We start from the raw sequence: 23,024 nt of genomic DNA on the forward strand, positions 1-23,024 counted from the left end.
TCATAATTTAAGGTAAAATGCCACCAAAGCAAACTTTCAAGCACAGCACAGTTCCATGTCCACAGTAATACTCCATAATAATAATGGATTTGGAACTTCATGACACTATTATGTAGCAAAAACATGGAACCAAGGCACAAATCCTCATAGATCCTCAAGAGTTTTACATGCGATGCCACAAAATACACAGTCAGATCGCAGATCATTTCCATAGCCATGTGTTACATCAAAAAAGATCCGTTTATTCACATCATTGCTGAAAATAAATTTACAGGATTTTTTCTGAGCCCCATGTCCCTCAATCTCTGGCTGCTATAAAACCAAAAATCACTTTCATATCTACAGACACCTGTAATGAGATGCTTGACAACATTGTTATGGTGCAAAACAGGGCACAGAAACTGATTAGGTAATTTTAGCCCAGTTAACTTAAAATCAGAGTTCACACTTGTGCAAGTAAGTAGCATTCTAAATGTCATGGATTCCAGAGTTACAAAGCAATATCACCCTATTGCCAAAGTACTGATTTTTAGCCACAGAAACAATCTGATAAAGCTACTTTTTTGGACTAGAATATTCCTTGCAAACAACAACAACAGGGGATTCACCCAAAAACGAACATCAAATGACACACATCACATCTGTCTTTACAGATGGCACTATAAATATCACAGATACATTACTTCCATATGCTACTAAAACTAGATCATGAAAAATCAATTATAGCTTTTCTGGATTATAACAGTCCTTTGATTGAGCAAGGGGCTCCGTTGTGGCCTGTGGTGGAATCGAGTTTCCTAGAAGTTCACGTGTTTCCTCAGGCTAGTCTACACACAAGTGTATTATGTGAACTGCTGAGCATTTTCACACATTTGCATAGATGCTTAATTGTCTTCACTTTCCAGTGCAAATTTGCATCTACCGTGTTTTCCCAAAAATAAGACACTGTCTTATATTTATTTTTTCTCAGGAAGATACACTATGACTTATTTTCAGGGGATGTCTTATTTTTACGATGGGGCAGATGAGAAGGGCTGCCCGTCTTTTTTAACGCTCCGCACTGATACGCTGCATAGCCATGCCTATCACTATATCTTATTTTCAGGGTATGGCTTATATTGTGGAAATGCTTAGAATTCCTGCTACGGCTTATTTTATGGCATGTCTTATTTTGGGGTATTTACCCTCCTTATGCTGAAAATGCACAGCCATCTGAATTCTTGTGAAGCAGACAGACATCCACAAGTGCGATAACATGCCTTTCTGCAGATTTTCACCAATACTCTAGTAAAAACTGCAAAGCCTTTTTCCACAGAGTTCCTTATGGAGTTCTTCCATCACCACAAAAAGTCCAGACTCCTGCAAATTGCATGCGACTGGATTGTATTCTATTTAACTGGAATGAGGAGTATTTTAATTGTATAAACTAGTTCCTAAACTCTGAGAAAACAAAAGAAAGGGTGAGACTCTTAGGTAAGACTGGAGGGCCAAAAGATGATATATCACCCCCTCCCCCTTTTTCCAAAGTAGGTGAAAGACCTGATCTGGATAGAAAAATCAAATGCAGATCCCAAACAGTCTTTGGCCTCCATACGTCTTGGGTAATTTGAATCTAGTATCTCTCTGGAATGGAGAAATTATACAGTGCTGGACTTCTGCTGGTGGAATGTTGGGATCCAAAGTACTATAAGAAGATCAACCTCCTTTCTCCACAGCAGCTCCCTTTGTGCTCCTTAAACCAGCATTGGGGTGCTGGGAATCCTTCCACAGCTGGTTTTCAAGTGGCATGGAAGGGGTCAGAGGGGACAAGAGAGGAAGAAATTACAACCAATGTTGCAATGTTGGATTCAACTTTTGGAGTTTGTGTTGCTTGAATCTGTGCTGTTTATCAACCACATTTGAAAAGATTTAAGGGCATCACTCTCTCTGCTGTACACAGGTTGAGCACTCTACAAAAGAATAGGCTGGTAAATGGATTCGCTGAACTCTGTCTTTTTGCTATGAAAAAGAGATGCCAAAGTTCAAGACCCTGAAAAATGAAAAATGGATACAAAAACACTGTTGGGGGAAGCCATTCTTATCTTTTCTGGGTAGATTAAGGGCTTTAATGTAGTAATTCATATTTATGAACTGGACATTTATTAGGATATGCTTCATCAGCATATCTTTGCAAACTTCATCATCTGGAAATAATCCTTTACAAGCTGCAGATGCCTCCCTGGGCCTGAAGGACTTTTGAGATGTTTGTAAGAGCAGCTACAATCAAAACATGTTGCTGCTGCATTTCAGCTCTTTGGTGTATGTATGTTTTTCCCTGAGGCCTGCAAAGATTTATTTTCTGGTAGCACACACATCACTCCTTGTTTCCCATTCATTCTTTTACTCTTGATTTGTATAAATGGAAAGCCTGTCATCACAAGTCTGCAAGAATGCCATATCTTGAATATGGAAACTTCATGTGTCTTGTACAAAAAAAAAAAAAAAAAAAAAAGACAGGGATGCCAATTCACAATCTGAGCATGGAAATGGTACTTTTTTGAAATACAGCTCACATAACCCCCTAGCTGTCATTGCCATGAACCCACCAGACCAGGTCCAAACAGCCTATAAAAAATGAACACTTCAGTTTCATTCACAGGATGTCAGGACATGCCAGGGACTCTTTCTAAGTAGTACTTAGTTTTTGGCTGGGTTTTCAGGACAGCAGATTATCCCTATTTCAGAGATTTTTTAAAAATCCACTTAGGCCTTTGAAGCTTCCGGTGTTCCAGCACATTTCATTTTACTTTCATTTTATAGACCTCTGGCTCAAAACATATAGCTGCAAACCTATGATCACCTAACTGTGAGTATCTTTCTTGGAATTCAGTGGCTCATAGAGTGTAGACCTATACAGGACTATCATACAAGGTACTTCAAAACTATGTACTCCTTCTGGGCTCTTATTTTGGATACTGGCACGGTACAAAACTTCCAAAATTGGAGAAAATCCTGAAATTTCTCTACTCTCTGATGCTTCATCTAAGCTAGTAATGTTCACAACAAAGGAAGACCTTGTAATACTTTTCCAATTATAGGTTCACTGCCAGTCTGACCTAGTACAATATGGCAGATGACAGGTAGAGCTTCTTAGTGTATTTCTGTTGTTATCATTCATTTATTTAAAATGGCAAGGGACAATATGTGAGCCACCCTTGCAGCTATCTCAGCATATTTTTGGTTCTCCTGAAGTCCCCATCCTTCCCCTTTTGCTACTACCACAAACAAATTTCACTGGCAGCACCGCAGAGGAAAAACACTTGATCTTAGCCAAAAGGCTAAGAAGTGATATGGTGGGTATTAATTTTAGAAAAGATCTACTTGCTGTTAGGAATCCTTATGATACATTACAAGTACAAATAAGTCAGGTCAAAGGCTTTTTAGAGGTTCACTCTTTGCACCATTTTCAATATTTCAATGGAACCCATCATGACATAACAAAGGCTACCTATACTTATGTCATCTAGAGAACATGGTGTCCAATTAATCTGGGTGCCTCCATCTTCCACATAGTAGTTTTCAAGCCTTTCACAAAGACATTTTAGATTCTGACCATGTTTAAACAGGTCATTAAAATCAGTTTCACTCTGTCCTCATCATGACCAGGGCTAAAGCCTTCACATGGGAAGGTCATTTCTGCACCAAATCTGGACCACCCCTGTGTTAAAGTTAATTTTAAAAACCTATATTTTTTTCTGCATTTTCCAAGAAAATCGGGAGCACTTCAGAGCAACAATGGGCTGCTGTTTACACAGCGCCACCTGGCACCACTGCCACAGGGGTGAGTTTTTCCCTATGAGGTCACAACGAGGTGCCCAGCCATATGATCAATGCTGGCCACCTCAGATTTGGCCTCAGAGGCAAAGACTCATACCAGTGATGGGGACACCAGATGGCACAGAGGAACACATGTGTTGACAGCCACCCAACATCTTGCCAGAGTGCGCAGATAACAGGAGGAAATCAGGGCAGCTTTGGGCCAGAATAGTGTGGGAGTATTCTGGCCAATGTTTATCAAACCTTTATACAAAATCTCAGTTCCAATCTACAGTTGACCCTCCGTTTCTGCAGGGGATCCGTTCCAAACACACACACACACACACACACACACACACACACACACACACACGCAAAAATGGAGACTCGCATGTATTCAAACCCAATAGGCTTGAGCGTGTAGGGGAGCACCCCATTGGGATTAATGGAGGTCAGCCCTCCATATATAAGCAAGAACGCGGATCTCAAGTCCGCAAGAACAGAGGGGTGACTGTAGTCTGTAATAAGAAACTTAATCCAAATACATAGACTAATAATGAATAGATGGTTTGATCTAGAATACAGAGTCACCTGAAACGCATTAATGGATTACTTGTGACAGAAATTGCTCACTTACTGCTTTATCACACTAGAGGGCAAACGGGAATTAAACAAGAGTTAAACTAGAGAAAACCAGGAACAATGGGAACAATTAGTCCAGAGCTGTGAGAGAAAAGAATGAGAAACAATTTTAGGATACTGTTTCTGTTGTTATGCAAACTATTAGACCTTTAATTATTGGGCAAATTCTATCTTATCAGTGGTATACTCATTTTAGCAGGCTTTATGGAGCTCTACTTGCAGGGAACCACCCTTCTATTGTTTTTGAAAGTACTCATTTGCCTTATTGGTCCCCTGTGTCAGTATCTGAAATAAAGAAGCTGATTGCAGCTCTTACTTCCAGTAAGGCCCAAGAGAAGCTTTCCTGAGTGGTCGGCCCTAATATTAGCTAATTAACAGTACACGTATAATGCCAATGAGCTGGAAACAGTAGAGTTATCACTATTCACAAGAAAGATAATGTGTAAGATCTCAATAATTATTGGACCATAAGTCTTCTGGACACATATATACTAAAAATCTATTAAATGAATTGGAGTATTGGGATTTTCTAACAATGTTACCCAGCGAAACATACTGACTTTAGGAAAGGGTAGAGCCCTATTGACCATTGTTTTACTCTTTAATTTTTAGCTCAGCAAAGAATTGTCAATTCTACCAAACATCTATTTGTTGCCTTTGTCGCCTTAGCAGCAGCTTTTGACTCATAAGGGTGGAAACAGGGTGCATGGCTACACCCATATGGCCAGGTGCCTCCTTCTGATATTACAAACTGCAGTGGGGGTCTTAGGATGGCAGCATGAGGTAAGGGGCACATGGGACTGTGCAGTGTTCCAGCTGTTGCTGCAGAGTTTCCAGGAAACTGCAACAAATACTCCGTCTTTTTAGCTCAGATTAAGGCCCCTCTAGGCTGGGATCAGTCCAGGACTACTGAATCAGGGCTAATGACCTCTGTCATCTGAACAAGGTGACACCAGGCGGGGGGGGGGGGAACATGGCCCCCATTTTTGGCAACTTGTTGTGTACAACCTCCATTTTTGGCAACTTGCTGTGTTGTCACTGGTTTTAACAGTAAAAGTCTGAAATTCCAGGGGATCTAATGTACCTATGCTTTTGCATAGACAAAAGCAAAAAGATTAGCCTTTTGGAATTGTGTGATGGTGGGGTCTCATGGACTTCAGTGAAAAAATTCTGAAGGGGTGGACCCTACTGTGAAGGCCTTATGTTTGCCAGCTTAACTGGCTAACCATTTGATACTGACCTGAGACTCTATGCATCATCTTGCCCTACACCTGCTTGAAAGGGTCAAAGTATTGACATCGAATCAAGATGCATAAATTAAAGTGTGCAGTTCCAGAAGAATTCAGTCTTCTCTTAATCACTGCTTGCAGTTCCATGGGAAGATGCTTGTGAACATGATTTCATGACGTATTCTGATGACCATGTTTTCTAATCCCATGCTGGTTTATATTCTTGTAACACATACACACATCTCTTCTTCCTCTCCCTTATCATCATCATCACCATCTTATAAAAAGGTGATTCTCAATTCCACTATGGAATTTGATGATTCTCAATTCTACTATGCCATCCCAAAATCATTAGCAGTTATGTAGAGTTGAATTCCAATTATATTTGACCTCATTTAAAAAATTCAGATGCAGGGAAGTATTAACATATAAGGTTAATAAATAGGATCACTGGGAAGTCATTTAAATGTATGGAGGTATAAATCCTTTTGACATGAATGAGTGTAAATTAGCCAAAAGAGGGTAATAGATGAGGTGTTTGGAGGCTGAAGAGAAACAGAAATGTTACAACCATAGCATTGCTACAGTCACATTGCAGGGTGTTTTCCCCTGCCAGTGTCATTAAGGGCAAAGTGTTTTGCCTTTCTTACAGTATGCTTGTAGGCTGCTCCAGGATATCAAGCTGTCACACAGATCTGGACACCTTAGTGCCCAACTGGTAACACATATGATTACACTAACAACATAAAGCAGTGGCCCATGTTGAAGATGCTATCCCAATCCTCAGTTTAGAAGGCAAGCAGATAGACTGAGACGATTAATAAAACGGAACATTTTTCAATCACCACATTTGCCTTCTTATGCCACAGATAATTCAGCCACTAAAATATATCCTTGGAAGCTGTGCTTTTATGTAGTAGCTAAGGGTTACCAAAAGGGAAAGGCAAAGAAAAAGAAACTGAAGACGACCAGTTGTATAGCAAGATTGTCTCTGCATTGAAATAACAGGTGCATGAAATGATACACTCAGAGAAATCAGACCAGCTTAACCATGAAAATTATCAAGCTGGGAATATGCATAAAGCTGAAATACTATTCACAAAAATATTATCTGCCTCTTTATTTCCTAAAGCATGCCCATATTTCATGTCTTTTCAAGAAAAAATATGGATGTGTTCACAGATTTTTGTGCTGTAAGGGTCTTCCATTCTTACATGCAGTTGTAGGAAAGAAAATGTGCACACATTATGTGAAGGTTTGTTCCTTTCCAGTGGGAAAAATAAAATGTACCATCAAATATTCTCTTGCTATTTGCTGCTTCAGAACACTGCAAACAAATATCATCTTTCAATAAATAAATGTGTCTGCTGTGCATTAGCTAATCCTCAATATGAGGTCACTTCTGATAAACTTGCAATATTCTGTACCCTACCACACATGTTCCAAAACTGATGCAGCAACTGTATTTTCCCAGTTGGCTACTATGCACATCACAGCAGCCACAAGAAAGTTGATAGCAATGTCAAGGTCAGTGTCATTAACCAAGTCTTTGAGATAACACAGCAGTACTGTTTTAAGATTTTCATTCATTCCATTAATCAAATTCAGTCATTTCATTAATCAAATTCCAAAGATTAGTCCATAAACCCTGTACCACCATGCCACCAAAACTTCAGGTCTTTACTTTTCCCCCCTGTAAAAATATTTTGCTTTCTCTTTGTTTCCTAACAGGAGTTTCTTTATCTTTCAGCATGTACTCATGTACCATGTACCCCCCCCTCCCAACTTTCCTTTAAGATGAGACCTTGTGAAAGGAACTCTATGAGTCCAAAGACATGGGCCTGAATCCTAGGTTAGTCTAAACTAAAGTAGACCAATTGAATTAATTGTTGAATTTGCATGGATAATTTATCTATACATTGATAAATCCCATTGAATCAGTGGATCTACTCTAGTCCAATATATTCTCTGTTAAAACGTATGGGAATGGCCCAAAAAAAAAAAAAATCATCTTTGTCCACTGGCTTCTTGAAAACCTCATAAAATATAGTAGAGTGACATTATATTTCATTATTTCTTCTTGTGTACTCTTTAGCACTCTCCACTATCTTTTCCATACCTGATAGTGCTGCAAATTTTGTTGGAAAAAATACCTTAACTGGCCTTCATGATAAAAAGAAAGCTTAGGATCTTTCAGGTTAAGATCCAGCTTTGTATATTTATATATGGGTTGTGTGAATATTGAAGAACAGAATTGTCTCTTTGTGGGAGAAAATTGCACACTCTTTTTGCTTCCAAAAGAAACAGAAGAAGGAAACAAATATTTTCAATTTGGATTTTTTTCCCCTTCCCTAACCCATATCTGTACCTTTTCTGCTTTACATTCAGACAGGAATTCATAAGGCTACATTCTACACAGAAGCGTGGTGGAGGACTCTGCAGGGTGGCCCCAATCACAACATTGTATTGTGGATAGTCCCCATCCATCCTCCTCAGTTCAGACCATGCCACTTTAAGCTGCTGGGTCAGAAAAGAAAGTTCAACTCAGGTTCACTTGAACACAATTACGAACTTTCTAGTACAATTGAGAGACCTAATAAAGATGGGTCTGCAATCATGCAGAGATGTTTTGTCATGCTCAAGCTAATGTGAGAAGAAATTCCTATCAGGCCTAGCTGCTCAACATGATCACAAGGACAGCACTAAGAGGGAGGGACCAGAATTGCAGCCCTATGACATACCCTTGGTAGGACCAAATGGGCAACCAATGTTGAAAATAGCAACCCTGATTCCTCTGCCTATCTATTCCCCTACCTAATTAAGAATTCGGGATTACTTAATAGATGCACAGTTTTGTAGAATTTTTTTTCATCCTGACAAAGGTATTGCTGGTCTGTGAATGTTGATGTCTTTCCCTCCCCCGTCATTGTGTGTGTGTGTGTGTGTGTGTGTGTGTGCGTGCACATGTTATGAATATCATTTGAACATCTCTTATGCAGCCAATGGCCTTTAATTGCCCTTTCAAATCTGGATTTACTGGATTGCCCATCAAAGCCATTAAATGGAAAATACTTTTGAGTTGCAACAAGAACATCTTGGAGCAATATACATTTGTGGGGCAAATCCCTTCCCTTTCTCCAGTTACTGCAGCAAAGCTCCGAGAGCAGAAAGAAGCCAGAGAGAGTGGCAGATGATGCTGTCATTCCCATTATGTAAAGTGCCAGCATTTCAACTTTGCCCAACATAATAATGATTCCAGCATAATACTTTTAGCACTACCCCTTCACGAACACCCTGCCCAGCTTTCTGGGAGTTATAATTCTAAATACTGTATTAACTTTTCCAGATTCTGAAATCAACATGATTCTGTGGACTTCAAATGGAACACAGGGTTAAAAAAACTGAATTGGAAGAAATAACAGGAAGGTTTAAAGCAAACTGCTCTCTCTTGGGTTTAATGTCCTACTCAAAAAATACAAATGCTGGGTCATTGTGGGTGTACTTTAAACCATTCTGCTCTACCTTTCTGCTGTACAGTATTTTCATCACACTCTACTAGGACGCCAATGTGATGGCAGAACTAATATATGAAGATATGAACTTTTTAAAGAGATGAACTCACAATACTATTTTTAAAAATCAGAATTGCAAGACCCTTTCACAAAATGTAGCAGACAAGAGCTTCTTTCTATATCAGCTTGACATATTTTGATTCAGACATCACATTCAATAATCACCATCAGGCTATTGCCCCAGAATTCCCTAAAGCTAGTCTCTACTGTAACTATTATACTAATACTGCAACAGCTGTCTCCAGTAGCCTTTATGTCCAGCTTTCCATCAACTGTGTATTTCCACATGGTTTAAAATTCTCCTAAGCAAATAATCTTTTTCATTCTCCTCCCCCCCCCCATCTCACTTCTCACTCAACATCTTGTTTCACTATGACACATTCTTCCCAACATCTAGAACTTTGAGTTTTAAGAAGTCCAGAGAACTATGATGATTTACTTCTTATTGTGAACCAGTACACTGGGCTATGACATAGAAACCCAGATTAAAATATCTATCTAGTAATTCTGGTGAGCCAGTGTGGTGTAGTGGTTTGAGCATTATACCATGACTCTGGAGACCATGGTTCAAATCCCAACTTGGCCATAGAAACCCACTGTATGACCTCGGGCAACTGTCTCAACCTCAGAGGATGGCAATGGCAAACCCCCTCTGAAGAAATGTACCAAGAAACCCCGTGATAGGTTCACCTTAGGATCACCATGAATTAGAAACAACTTGATGACACACCACCACCATCAGTAATTATCTAACAGAAAGCCACCAGCTCCCAACTTTTCACAGTTGTTATAAGACTAAACTATCATTCTGAGCTTTTCAGAATACATAGTTCTCTGTCCCTTTAATATGTATTTATAAATACAGTTTTGAAAGAAATACACTATATTAGTGCTTCTCCTGATATCTGATGTGGGGAACAAGGAAACGGCACTATATTTGTGACCATTGGCTGCAATTCTATCATTTTTTCTTTCTGTCCTGGAAACTTGCCAAGAGTTGGCAGCTACTGGAACAGGGATCAGGACTAGTTCAGGGATAACAACTTTGAGCTGTGCTCACCATTTCCGTTTTTGCCACAATTGGGTTAATGAAGGTAAGTGCATACACACCACTTTGGGAGCACTTCCTACAATATCCCTTTGCATTAGGGCAACTGGGCTGTTGCTGGCCCCTCATGCTCTTTTCTGCCCTTGCTCTTAACCCCACCTCTCTGCCCTATGCTCCGCCCAGAGTGCCTTTGCGTATGTGTATTTTAAATATAATTCTGGAGTTATGCAAATGCGGTCTAACAAAAAAAAAGATGAAATTTTGTTTTAAAATGAGGCTGTTCTGGCATAGCAAAAAGGAAAGAGGACAGGAAGAGGAGGACACACTGACTGAGCAATCTTGGAACTGCCTCTTGAGTATTTTACTCCATCTGAGCACTAGCACTAGATCAGTACTATTGGGAACTTATTGACATGTTTTTCTGTCAGTGTCAAAGAGTGGGCTAACCACATTTCCTGGACAAGGCCGCAACAAGAGGGAGATAGTGTTGTGCAATAGGTATTGCCAAAGGTGCCATTACCAAATTTTATGTTTAAAAGCCGTGTGAAATAAAGTTCATGGTCTTACACTGTATTTGGTAAATCAGGTTTCTAGAACAGTACAATGGACTTCACCTCAACTAACTTGAGGCTTCTTTTGGTTTCATGGTACACCAAATAATTGTATGCACTTATCCCCATGTATAAACTGGATAGGCTACTATGTTTTGTTATCTCATTCATTATAATTGCCCCTGCTGGAGTAATGTTTTTCTTCTTCTGATGTCAATTACTACAGTGTGTGGAGGGAAAACATCTTATTGTATAAACACTGGTACTCCTTTATCCAATTAAATTCAGAAATAGTTTGTTTTGCTGGGGGGGGGGGGAAAGAGGAAAGGTTAGCCTTTTTCCTCTTAAATGACAAACAAGTCCCTCTAAAGTAGATCATTTTTCCTGGATATGATCCAAGAAATGAACTCTGCTCTTGTTCATGCTACAACAGTACCAGTAGACAATTGTTATTGCCAGCATGTACAAGAAACTTTTCTCCCATTCTCTAAGTTGTGCAAAGGGTGGTCATGTGACCTACTTTACCTAGGGGAGTCCTCTCTTTGAAAATGCCTTCTCTATGAAGGCATGTCTGGTATAGGAATAGCTTAAAGATAGCTAAGAAGGCAGAATAGGGGCCTTGAAGTTACCCAACAGCATTGGGTTCACCATGCAAGCAGACTGAGTAGCGCAGGGCTCTGCATGGTGGCCACAATCACAATATTATATTGTGCATAGTCCCCATCCATCCTCCTCAGGAATCATCTGATCACAGTCTTCTTTTAAACACTCTAATGAGATGTATTTTATTTCTCTTTAAATTAAAGGAATTGTTTCTAAGTTTACATCTATAACTATCAATTAGCATATGCAAATCAGTGTCTTATTTTGTCCTCTTCTTTCAATGATCAGTTTCCTTTCCTTTTTTTTTTTTTTTTTTTTTTTTTTTTTTTTTTTTTTTGGTAATGCTGAGAACCAGTATGGTGTAGTGGTTTGATTGTTGGACTATGACTCTGAAGACCAGGGTTCGAATCCTCACTTGGCTATGACACCCATTGGGTGACCTTGGGCATGTCAAATGCTCTCAGCCTCAGGGGAAGGCAATGGCCATCTTCCTCTGAACAAATCTTGCCAAGAAAACCCCATAATAGGCCATAGAGTCACCATAAGTTGTAAACCACTTGAAGGCACACAACAACAAAGTAGCCGTCCTCCCAGCATGTTAATCTAGTTTGCTTTGGTTTTTTTAATCCTTTATTAACATATAAAACTTAACATGTAAAAAAAATCTGCCCTGTATTATAATAATGAACTTATTCTCTAAGGGTAGGCAAAATGAAAACCATCCCTACAGAAGAGGGAGGTATGAAACTTTGGGAAGTCCACTGACTGTCATTTACTCCATTCATCTGCCCAAGCATGGTTTCACACCATTAGTTGCCTTGATGAAGAGGAGAGGTAGACATCTCCATACACTGCTATGGGGTTGCATCTCCACACACTGCTACTGGGAGTAAGCCCATTGAATTCAGCTTTGGGTATAGACCAAAATACAGGTTCTCTTCTGGATGCATCGGTACACAGGATTGGACTAGACAACCTCTGTGTACCATCTGGTCAAGCAATGCTGTGAAATCATATGAATATTATTCAGCAAGCAGCAGTTAATTTTCACATTACAGCAGTCCCTGAACACCAAAAAATGGAAGAACCTTGATGACAGAGGTAAGAAAGTTGTCATTTTTATGGCTCTTTCTAGACAAAGTATGACTTTCTAGATATTACTGGACTATAAGAATTTTTCATTACTAGCCAGCAGTCAGTAGTGAGGCATGATGGGAGCTGCAGTACCACAATGTCTGGGGTGGCCACACATTCTTTTTTTTACCCAAAGGACTGCATGGGAATAAAAATAAATGGTGTCATACTTATCTTCAGAGGCTGTCTATGCTTTTGTGGTCACTCTGTGCATGGATCAATTAATGGATATCAATTATCTATTCACTGTTGTTCCTTTGCAAAAGAGTGGAAGGTAGCTATGTTGTGTTTTTGCTGCCGGGTGATTAGGCTGTTTCACTTATTCTGCATTGTACAGAAGGGACCCAGAGTGTGCTCATAAGGGAGGAGATGGCAATAAAATGAAATAGCAGTCCACCAACCAACCAGCCATACATACTTTGCTTTGACTGGTGGCTGATGGGATGAGACATGGTGGGATTTCTTTCTTTCACTTTCAGAAACATAACTAGAGGGAGGGTGGTGGGGGTCACTGGAAAACCTGTCTGTTGACTTCCCCTGTGCCTGTATGTGTGCCTGTACATAAAACATCTTTAGAAGTTTAAAGTACTGTAGAGCCTGGATGCTCTGATTTCCTAGTGGAGCAGGCATACAATGAAATGGAACTGAAGCAAGGCAGCCATTGATCTAGCCTCTGTGTAATAAATCTAGAATGCTATCACCAAGAAGTGGGAAACATCATTGAAGTGTGGGCAGAGGAAAATCAAATCTGTGCTGCTTTCATCCAGCATCCTATTTCTGTTGAGACGAGTCCCTAAAAAAGTGGCAACACTCTCTTAGCAACACAGAACAAAGCACAATCTGATTTCATTTACATAGGCATAAGCCTGGAATAATGCCTCAGTGTCATCCCATCAGGATAAATGCAATCCAGCTAGAATTGCTAACTAAGGGGAAATATAACCCAGCTTGCTTTTTCTTCTTTTCATCTTAGACACCCATTAGTCAAGAAAAACAAAAGCCCTCCTTTTTTTTTTTTTTGGTCTCTTCTCATGTCTTGTGATTTTTGTTCCTGTATACAGATGGACATAAAATATGTAAGTCCGAAATGTTCATGCAAAAAATGAAATGTCCACATGCTGCTGCTACAGTGTCAGAGTTTTAAATCAGCCTGCTGCTTGGCAGCTTGGCAAAGTTTCTTGTCTGAAAAAAGAAAAAGAAAACCCTTGCCAAATCCCAACCCCCGCCAGAAGACAAAAGCAGTACTCCCTGTCTAAAAAAATGCTATGAGGTTCATGAGGTTGCCATAAAATGAGAGGCGACTTGAAGGCGCACACACACTCACCTGACAAATGACTAAGTCTTTTTTAGATGCTTAACTCCTTGCAGCTATAATGCATATGCATCACAGATGGGCCTACCTCCACACTGAACTTTCGTTAATTTTGGGAAATTCTGTTCCAAACTAGGGTGAAACAGAATTCTCACCCATCCTCAGAGATGAACAAATTAGTTAGTTTTACTTTCTTTCACATTTGAACTTTGCAGACTTCAGTAAACTGCTTTATTTTTAAATAATAATAATAATCAGGAAATGTAAAATCTGATTTTAAAACACCTCAAAAATATATGGTTTGGTCTGTAGCCTGTGGGCTTTCTTTTCGTTTTAAAGACTTTCTTGTACTCTGCCTCACTGCTGTGATGGTGAATGATGAAGTGCAGGCAATCATGAAAATCTCCACAGCTTACCCTCAAGAAATGGAAGGGTATGGAAATACATGCTCCTGCGTCAGTAAATCTGTTTTTCTATTCTTCTCTCCACCAGGAGCAGGTCTTTAGAAATCTAAGGGATCTTAAGCACCATTTTGAGATTTGAATTTAGTTCACAAAAATATACAGTTGGCCCCCACATTCGTGGATTTGACTTTTGCGGATTTGACTATTCACTGATTTTATTAATATGTTCTCTCTAGAAATAGAGAGATTGTATGGTCAATGTCTGCCCAAAATCACAAGGGAGGAGCTAGGCATTTGTAAGTTCTCAAGAACAATTCTATAGTCAACCTCTGGGTCATGTTGACCTCACAGAGTTGTGCTGGGAGACCTAGAGATTCCTAGAGAGGTGTTCTCTCAAGTAAAAATAAAATGGTGCTTTTTCCACTTTCACAGGTGTCCTGGGCCCATAACCCTAGGGCACACTGTATTGCTGGTGGAAAACCCATCTTCCCATTCCTACCAAGCATTGAAGCCCAACTCAGAAATAATAGGGAAGGAGGGGACCCCACAATGTCATTGTCCCTGACCATCAAAATGTTTGGAAGCTTCCATTCTGGGAGTCTTGAATCCGTTATGCCAATGTTCTGCATGTATACATATTTTTAGTCTTAATTTCTCACTATGGCCCAGTTATAGTGGGTCCCTGTAGTGCCAAGAATAAGCATAAATGTTGGTATTTTTTGATGGCACAGGCAAAGGTTTCACACTTTAGGGAGGTGACCAGATGTCATCACTGCAAAGCAGGATCCTTGATAGGACATGTCCTTAATAGGACAAAAGAAGATCCTTGTAGGACATTTTCTCATATGTAGGACATTCTAGAAAAATGAAGGACATTACAAAATAAAAGCTAAAAACACTATAAATATAAATTCACTTCACTTGGTTCATTTACATATACTGTATTTTATTATGTACTCAGCAGTATTCTTCAGATGAACTTCCTTTTGTTAAAATGCCTTGTTGACTTGCAACATACTCACAGAACCCTGAGCAAGACAAATGCTTAAAATGGTACTTTACTAGCAACCAACCTTTGACTGACTCTATCCATCGTGCTGAAATTAGGGAGGGGAAACCCTTTTGACGTTAGTACTGTGTCCTCAAGCAGCTCATTGCCTTCCATGTGGTGTTATTCAATGTGCTCGAAACAAAGGACATTTTGGAATCCCTCCTGGACAGACGGTCCTGGAAAAGGAGGACATCTGATCTCTTTGGAGACTCAGCCATTCCCTCTTAGGAGCTCCTCTCCCTGCCACAACCAGGTGTCTAGCCATCTGACTATGCAGTCTTCCTCTCTGTTTACTACCCTCTACCTTTTGTAGTATTATTGTCTTTTCTAATGAGTCATGCCTTCTCACAACAGGACCAAAGTAGGACAACCTCAAATTCATCATCTTGGCTTCCAGGGAGATTTCAGGCTAGATCTGTTCAAGGACCCATTTGTTTGTCTTCTCTCTTCTGGGCTGTTCAATGTATCCGCCACACTCTCCTCCAGCACCACCTCTCCAATTATTTTCTTTTCTGTCGACTTTCTTCACTGTCCAGCTCTCACATCCCTCGATGGTGATGGGAATACCATGCCTTGGACGATTCTGATTTTCAGCGCTCAGTTGTAAATCTTTTAGGATCTTGTCTTGTTCTTTCACAGCCGCCCTCCCCATTCCTAGTCTTCTTCTGATTTCTTGACAGCAGTCCTTCTTCTGATCAATATTTGATCCAGGAGCCTTGTAATATCACCAGAAGCAACAAGAGCAACAAGCAACCCGTCCTTGGCTGAATCTGCTTTTCAGTTATTCCTTTCAAATGTGCTGTAATTCAGGGAGTGGAAAAACTTCCAACATAGGCCTTGAGTCCTCAAGCAGCCCAATGCCTAACAGGTGGCCTTACTCAATGTCCTTCTCAGCCATGCTCCAAATGGAGGACACTTTGGAATCCCTCCTGGACAGAAGGTGGAAATGTAGGACATGTCTTAGAAAAGGAGGACACCTGGTCATTTTGGGGGCTGTAGCCGTTTCCTCTCAGGAGCTCTTCTCCCACCACTAGATGCCTACTCACTCTTTGCTGCCACCCTTTGCTTCTACCAGGCTCCTACCAGGAGCCACCCCAACGTCACAGAATTGCTCTCTGGGGTCTCTTGTCTCTGGCTACTTTGCTGTTGTGTGCCTTCATGTCCTTTCCAACTGATGCAGGGTGACCAGGCATCCAGGACATGTCCTACATCTCAGCCTTTGGTCCAATTGTGTAAATTTACAGCGCTTCATAAAGGTTAATAATAATAATAATAATAATAATAATAATAGTAAGAGGATTCCCGAAACGTCCCTCCCTTTTAAGCATGGCTAAGAAGCATTTATGTGTTTTTAGCTCAGGACCAGCAGGCACCCTCCTTTTCCAGGAGACGCCCTACAAACGCCCCTCCATTTCAAGCATGACTAATCAGCACTGATAAGTCCTACCTCTTCCTTGAAAAGCCCCCTTGGGACATATCTCTTGGTCACCCTGGACTTAGGGTTAGAAGGTAACATGGGGGAGGGTTCTTGGCTGGCTTTGCTTTTGCCAAGGCAATCATCCCCTAAATCGAGTGAATGTGTTTATCTTATGGCTGAAGCCTGGAATCGAACCCGAGTCTCCGGGGCCCAAGTCCAGCGTCCGACTCACTAAGCCACACGGAGCCTCCTCTGCTCTTCTGAGCTCAGCCAGGGAAGGGGAGGAGGAGGAGGAGGAGGAGGAGGAGGAGGAGGAGGGGCAGGGCTGGGCGGGTGGGCCAATGGGGAGAGGCCTCGGGGACGGGGGCGGGGCTCCGGGGCTCCATTAGCTCCGCAGGCGCCGATGCTGCTGGTGCTGGTGCAGGTGGAGGCTGCAGGTGGAGGCGGGAGGCTGTGCGGTTCCTTTGGCGCTGGACTCAGGTGAGAACCCCTGCTCCTTCCCACTCCTTTCCCAAACAAGGAAGCCAGCCGCGTCCTCCTTTTCCCGGACCCCCCCCAAAGGTCCTCCTCCATCGGGACCAAGACTCAGAAGCCATGGGTTTACATTTACTGTATTCTTTTTCTTAACTCAGCGTGGCCAGCCGCGTCCTCTTTTCCCCGGACGCCCCTCTTACATTCTCGCCTTCTGTCCGGCAGGATACCCCCCCCCCCAAAAAAGAAGCTCCCCGGTTTGGAGCCGGAATAAGAAGCAGAGGGTTGGCATTTGTGGGAGTGTGTTTGGAGCTGAAGGTGACTAGACGTAGTCCTCCTCCTTTCCCAGGACCCGTCCTCCATTTCAGCCTTCTGTCCGGGAGGTTGTCCGAAAGGGCCTTCATTTTTAAGCCACGGGTTTATTGTGTTTCTGGGGGGTTCTTAGGGTGACCGGGCGTCCTCGTTTTCCAGGACGTGTCCTCCATTTCGGGAAGATGTGTGAGAGAGTTTGGGGGAGCAATCCGGGGGTCTCTCTGGCTCAGTGTCTGCAGATGTAAAGGTCCTCCTTTCCCCAGGACCCGTCCTCCATTTCCGCCTTCTGCCCCGGAGGAGGATGCCCCAAAGGTCCTCCGTGGGGCGGATGAGTGTCGGTGAGCTTTGCTAGGGTCGGGTCCTCCATTTTGCCTGGAATGTCCTCCTTTTGTTGGCTGTGAGGACCATCTGGGTCCCCAGATGCAGAGGTCCTCCTTTTCCCGGACGCGTCCTCCACCCCCCTTCTGCCCAGGAGGAGGAGGTGTGAAGCGGGACTCAGGAGCATGGAGTGGGGCTTCTTTCCCAAGGCTCCTGCGGAGGAGGGGGCCAAGTCCTCCCGGCGGAGGAGGTCCTCCAGATGGCGGGAGGGCGGGGAGGCCATCTGCTCCAGCTCTCCAGCCTGCCCTTGGCCCCGGGAAGGAAGCAGGCAGCCGGCAGGACAGGGCAGGGCTCAGCGCCTCCCTTGGGGGAGGGTGTATGGGGTGTGTGTGTGTGTGTTTGTGTCTTTGGGTATGAGTGTGTGAGAGATAGAGAGTGTGTGCGTTTGTGTGTGTTTCTATCTGCCTACTTGTGCCTGTGTGTGCCAGAGAGAGGGGGGCAAGGAGTAATCCCCCCCCTCTCTCTCGGAGCAACTTGACCGAGTCCCTGCAGCCCCAGCAGAGCCGCCTCCTCCTCCTCCTCCTCCTCCTCCTGCTTCTCTTGTGGGGGGGGCTCTGCAGCCGCGATGGCCCCCATTGCCTTTGAGGGGCTCCTGCCCTGTGCCCTCCTTCCCTCCCTGCAGTCCCTGATCGCGATGGGAGGTGACTTGCAGTTGCTGCTGGACTCTTGCACGTGGGGAGTTGGGCAGCAGCAAGGCCAGTTGGCCCTCCCTGACCTCTTCCTGCCCCTGGAGCCCTGGGGGGGAAACTCAAACTTCCTCCTCTTCCTCCCAGGCTTGTCTCTTGGGGGTGCTTTCTTACATCCAAGAAGGTGGTTGGGGTCTCCTCCCTTCCTCTTTCCTTCCTCCTGCTTTTTCTTCCTCTTTCACTAATTCTTTTTCCTCCTCCTCCTCCTCCTCCTCTTCTTCTTGCTGTGCATCCTCCAAACATCTTTATCCCGCTTGTTCCGGGCAGAAATGCAGAGGGCGTCCTCAGCCCCTCCATCCTCTCCCAGATAGTCAGTGGTTTGTGTGCCCAGGATAAAACACAACCCTCTCCCTATTGAAAGAAGAGAGAGGGAAGCTCCTATCCAGTGCAGGAGGCTGGACGTTATTCTGCAAAGGAGCCACTGTGGAATAAAGGAATACAGTAACTGTGTGTGTGTCTGGAGAGCGATGCCCAATGCTGCTTATACCTTCCCCACTGTTTTTAGTCTAGTTTCCCCCTTCTCTTGAACACAAATGTATATATTATACGAGACCTGTGTACTCCTGTTCCCTTGGTTCTTACTGTGTGTGTGAACACAGTAGAGTTTTCCTCACGCTTATGGTTTGCAGTTCTCTCTCTTTTCTCCTCAAGGGGGAACAGGACTTGAAACCGATGGAAGGCTCCCAACTCGGAGGAGATTGTGGGTCTGGGTTGTGAGTGGCGCATGTGCTGGCATGTTGGTGGGCACATGGGAGGAGATTCTTGCTGTCTCATACCCCCACCAGGATCCCAGGGATGGTGCTGAAAAGACAGTGGGCACCCTGCAGTGCCGCCTATGGGGGGAAACAACAATTAGATGCTTCAGGGAGGCGGGAGGCCTGGCATTAATAGAAACAGAAGCAGCCGTAATGAACAGCGTGTGGGCGATGTGATATTTTCCTTTCCAAGAAAGGAAACCTGTTCCTTGGTTTTGAGGGAGACTGGACTTCTCCTGGCCATTGGCAGCACGAAAGTAAATTTCTGTGTGGGCTGAATTTCTTGAGTCTTCCTGTAGTGTTTATTGGAAGGTTGCATTTTTAACCTTCAGCAATGTTGTAATGCCTGGCCTTCTTTCTGACAATAAAACAAATGCCAATGCTTTCTTTTACCAAAATATACATAACTGATATTTTTGTCCATCAGGCATATAATTATCAAGGTACATTTGTCATATTCTTTTTATTTTTCCCTTCTGCATTTTTTCTTTTTGTATAACGTTGTAGCTCTACTATCAGATCTTTTGTATTCTGTTGAATTTTTGGCGACTGAGTACCTGTTAGTGACCATTAGGTTTTTTTGTTTAAACAAAGTAATGACTAGTAGTGAAATCTTTTCCCTCTTACTGGCATACATTTTCAACTGGTGTGCATAGACATACATACAGTCGAACTCTGGACATTTAATCTTAGTTGAGAATATTTGTTTCTTTCCATTCAGCTTGATGTTCTGGGGGTGGTGGGGAAATGAAAATGAAGACATACATAAATATGTATGTTTAAACCTTTAAAGCCCTTACCTTCCCTTATTTTTTCCTTGCCTCGCCGATGGACATCAAACAGGAATCAAAAGAATAACAGGGGTGAGAGGAAACAGTAACTGATAAAACGTTCCAGTTTCCATCTCCAGCTACTTTAGCTGCAGGAGAGATCTGAGAGAGACAGACACTAAAGGGCCTCCTTTATCTCCAGGAGTAATTAGGATTCTTTTTTTAGTAAGCTTACTTTGGGGTTTTTCTTAAAGCTGGACTCCTTCCAAGAGTGGCAGTGTTTATCTTTCTCTCTGCAGAGCCCAGTGGTTTCACACGCTGACTGCTGCTTGTGCCTCCCCTGCAGTTCAGTGACATTACAGGGAGCGCTGCCTCAGCTAATGGCTGGTTGTGATTGTCCGAGTGATGAGACTCGCGGTTCTAATAGCAACTGGACAGTTGCATTTCATTCGACTAAATGCAAGGCAAGAGAAGGGCTAGTGAGAGATCACTTGGCTGGCTAGGCTCATTGCCATCTTAGGAAGGGATGGGCAGGGATTCTGCCGAAAGCCTTTGTTTCCAAAGGGCAATCCACACACTGGATAGGGTTATAGTGCATTAATGACTAATAATGAACAGGGTACATATTTAAAGACTGCATCAGCAGAATCAGAGTGTACTTTGCCAGTGTCAAGGAGGTTCTGGCGGTTTCAGCAGTGTGGCACAATTGCTGACTTATCCACGTGGCACGTGTTGAAACTGCTCTGTGCAGTTAGATATTGGCTCTGATTAATAGTTGGCTAATTCTGTCTCTCTGAAATGTTATGAACCTGTGTCCTGAAATACGCTTCCTCATCCCACTTCTCAAAGAAATTAGAGGATTTATGGTGTAAGTGGGGCAACAAAAGTTTGCAGCAGTGATTCTGTTTGGGGTTTCGGTTAGCTAATCCAGCATGCTCTGCCCTTTGATAAATATTTTGGTGCTTTCCCTTCTAAGGTTTTAAAACTCATTCTTAAAAATTTCTGCAAACAAAGCCGCCACCACCCCACACAAACCTGTTAATATTTAACCCTTGTGTTTCAATTGTGTTGTTTTGGCTACTAAAGGATCCACACTCAGAGAACTGGCCTATACCCTGTATACCTGGCCTATACCCTGCAGTTATTCCTGACTAGAATAAAGCCATTGAATTGATTGGATTTACCCGTTGACTCTCCATTCAGCTTTAGGTTCAGCGTGTTTGTTCTAATTGGGACTAACCAACAGGATTCTGTTTTCTATGGACGATTCAATCACACGACTGAAAGTGGAAGTATAACCTAGTGCCATCCTGAACGCAATCATACATATTCACGTTTTTGTGCAAAAGGTTATCAGATGCATTCATTCACATTCCAAACACACTCTGAACACTATCACACATCAATCCACACTTCAGTAAATTCGGTGAACTACAGAATTCACAAATCTTATTTTCAGGCTACTTCACATTCAGTATGGTGTTGTTTGGCGTGATATGCATGTCTGCTGTGGCCCTGGTATTCCCGCCGCATCAATTGCCATGATCCTCCATTTTGTTTTGGCTTCCAGGGCTCCTAGGTCTTCCCCGGCAGCCAGGAGGAAAAGCAATTGTTTTTGACAGGAAAGTGTGTGTGTGGGGGGGGGGGGAGGCTCTCCATTAGGCGTCCTGCAAGCTCTCTCTCTGCCCAAAATGGTGGGCTAGGGGCTTGCCCTGCTCCTGGTCCCTTGTGCCCCTCAGGGACCTTCCTTCCTTCCAGGTTGGGGCTTCAAAAAGAGAGACAAATCCCCCTCTTTTTAGTTAGCCCCAAAGAGTTGTTCTTCCTTCATTCTTCCTCCTCTGGGGGATGATGGAGTGGGGCAGCCTGGGGAAATGGGGGTCTGATTTCCTCCCCTCAGGGGCATCGCTCTGGGCTCATAACAAACTTCAACTCCCAGAATTCCATAGCCTTGGGCCACAAAGAGTTAAAGCGGTACCACACTGGGTTATTTCTCCAGTGTGGATGTAGCCTTAGTCGCCAGCTCTGGTTCCTGCACAGCTTCCCCTCCCCTTTCCTCCTCTTCCGACTCATGGTGAGGAGGCAGTGCCATTGCCTTCAATGGGGCTCCCAATGGGCCAGGCTAGCACCAGAGAGGACCCAGGCCCCCCACAACCTGGCTGCAGCCAACTCTCCTAAATGGAGGGACTTCTTTTCTCCCCCCATCCCCCCCATAGCTGGAGACTTAAAGGCACAGACACAGTCTCTCTCTCTCTCTCTCTCTCTCACACACACACACACACACACACACACCCATCTGGAGACCCCCACCCCAACCCGCTTTTTGGGTTTTCTTGGAAGGTTTATTCAGATGAGGTTTGCCATTGCCATTTTCTGAGGAGGCTGAGAGAGTGTGACTTGCACCAGGTCACCCAGTGGGATTCCATTCCTGCCTTCTAGAGCCATAGTCCAATGCTCAAACTAAGTACAAGGTTGCTTTGGACTGATTTTGAGTTGATGAATTGCCTAAATAACATGAAATGCGGGGTAATGAATGCACAAATAAAGTGCATTGCCTAAATAACGTGAAATAAAGGGTAAAGAATGACTAAATAACGTGAATTGCCTAAATAACGTGAAATAAGGTGTAATGAATGAACAGTAATGTGAATTGCATAATGTGAAATAAATGGTAATGAATGAACAAGTAACATTAAACAAGGCAAAACCATGGCAAGCCCCACAAGAGGTATAAAAAGATCAGGATCCAATTCTGCCCTCACTATGCCTGTACAGGGATACTAATTCAAACTCTAGACTAGGAAGAGTACGTACTCATATGATAACTTCTTTTGCATTCGCACTACTTTGGCTTTGGGGTGGGTGCTGTGTTCTTCTGTGCATTTGACAATCATTCG

General features: G+C 42.8%; 1 protein-coding gene across 1 annotated transcript in view; it reads left to right on the forward strand.

Moving 5' to 3' along the window:
* The first annotated feature begins 17,140 nt into the window (after positions 1-17,140).
* The window catches only part of LOC121917317 (band 4.1-like protein 3), a 201,353-nt gene continuing 195,469 nt past the window's right edge, over positions 17,141-23,024 (forward strand). The window contains exon 1 of the mRNA XM_042443178.1: positions 17,141-17,238. The gene's annotated coding sequence lies outside the window, so the exon portion shown is untranslated. The remainder of the gene's footprint in view (positions 17,239-23,024) is intronic.

Source organism: Sceloporus undulatus, unplaced genomic scaffold, assembly GCF_019175285.1.
Source record: "Sceloporus undulatus isolate JIND9_A2432 ecotype Alabama unplaced genomic scaffold, SceUnd_v1.1 scaffold_15, whole genome shotgun sequence".
NCBI lineage: Eukaryota > Metazoa > Chordata > Lepidosauria > Squamata > Phrynosomatidae > Sceloporus > Sceloporus undulatus.